This window comes from Pteropus medius, unplaced genomic scaffold (genome assembly GCF_902729225.1).
Source record: "Pteropus medius unplaced genomic scaffold, Ma_sr-lr_union100, whole genome shotgun sequence".
In the NCBI taxonomy this organism is placed as follows: domain Eukaryota; kingdom Metazoa; phylum Chordata; class Mammalia; order Chiroptera; family Pteropodidae; genus Pteropus; species Pteropus medius.
In genome coordinates this window covers 2,071,536-2,073,394 of record NW_024340697.1, presented here as the reverse complement: position 1 = coordinate 2,073,394, position 1,859 = coordinate 2,071,536, and the positions used below count along the sequence as shown (strand labels likewise).

At 42.8% G+C, this 1,859-nt stretch overlaps 1 pseudogene; it reads left to right on the top strand.

Moving 5' to 3' along the window:
- The first annotated feature begins 202 nt into the window (after positions 1 to 202).
- Positions 203 to 321, top strand: LOC120612025 (uncharacterized; annotated as a pseudogene).
- Positions 322 to 1,859: the final 1,538 nt, after the last annotated feature.

Genomic DNA, 1,859 nt, shown 5'->3' with positions numbered 1-1,859 from the left:
GCTTGACTAACAACATGTGTAGCCTCCAGTGAGGCACTTAATTTCTCTATGGCTCAGTTTCTGCGTGTATAAGGGACGATTGATATTACTACTGTCCTCAGGCAGTTTTTGTGAGACTGAACTGAAAGCTTCATCATCAGAGGTCAGTACAGAGCAGGACACGTGGTTGAGGTTCAATAGAGGTCAGCCATTGCTATTAATAATATCTCATAATGCTACCCTGAACAAGCCCTATCACGTCTGATCTTGGAAGCTAAGCAGGGTCGGGCCTGGTTAGTACTTGGATGGGAGACCACCTAGGAAGACCAGGTGCTGTAGGTATAAAAAATAAAAAAATAAAGGATTGTAAGTTGACAAGGTCCTTGCAATCTGTGAGGTCAACCAAGGGTTGCCTCATCTAAAAAAAAAATCTCATAAGCATAGAGTAGTTAATACTCCTTCAAGTGGGTTCACGTTTATGATCTCATGTGATAGAATTTTGTTCAAAAAGTCGGGGAAGTGATTTTAGCCCTGTATTAGAGATGTGGATGAAAAAAAGGTCCTATAGAAAGTAACCTCGCAGGGCGATCTGATCATAAATTCCTAACTGGGCAGGTCGCAGTGGGTAGGCACACTCCAGGCCTATGATTTCTTTAATGAAAGGTTTTAAGCTGGCCCATCCATTGTTCTTGTGCATCCAGGTTAACCCATCTTTGAGATGCCAGAAGTAATACCCCTGGAAGAGGGTATCAACCCTCAAGAGAACACACAATCTTTTTAATTGTCCTCTAATCCAATCCTTGTCTTGCTTTCTCCCACCTTCATGTAATCTCCCTTATGTCCCCTCCTTAATCTCAAATGCATAAAAGAAGCTACAAAACTGTTACTCTCAGGAACATTCGAGGTCTTGCTCCCAGGCATATGTTGTCAGTTTGGCTCAAATAAACTCTTACAAGAATTGTCTACAGATTCAGACATCTCTTATGTCAACAGAGATGATCGAGGCAAAAAAAATGCTGAGGAATTTGCTCAAGGTCACTGGTGAATTAGCACCATTTAAACTTGGGAATGGATCTCTAAGACCCTCAGTGTTGTGCGCTTTTCCGATGAGTACTTTTCCAAAATTACATTCTGACAATCTGGGGATCCTGTTAAAATGCAGATTCTGACTCAGCAGATCCGAGGAGGGACGAAGTTTGAGATTCTGTATTTCTAACAAGTTCCCAGAGAGTTCTGATGCTGCTGTCTCACCCCAACCCCCGCTCGGAATAGCGAAGATCTATAATTGGTTGCGTAAACTTCTGGCATTTCTGATTCCCTGATGCTCATTTTCATCAGAATTTGAGGGAAAAAATGTGCAGAAGAATCACAAAACACATCATGAGGATAATTGTCAAAGTTCTCATTCTCACAGTGTGCAGTTACATGGCAGTTAATTATCAAAATACCCATCGACCTCTACGAGAGCGATACAAACAGACAAACCCTAAATTTTGCCAAAGCCCACAATGAATGAAAGTTTCTACTCCGTTGGCTGATTGAAAGGCACACCGGGACCCCCCAAACTCTCTTTCCCTCAGTTAACACCAGGGAGCTCACTCCCAATGGGGAGCTCCAGCGCAAAGAACATTCCTCTTCCGAAAGCTGACTGTTCCTCTTTATGTCCATTCGTTTTTTATTTACATGGATATACTTCAGCAAATTTTGCCTTGTTGTGTAACCTAGATAACCAAAACCGGCCAAGACAGCTACTTCCAACTTTGCCATCGAACTTCAAACCACACCTGAGCTTTGCACAGATCACGCAGCAGAAAGAATGACAAGATTTTTGTGGGAAGGGTGTCCCTCTTTAAGCCGAGGTGGCCGGCGTGTCATGAAAG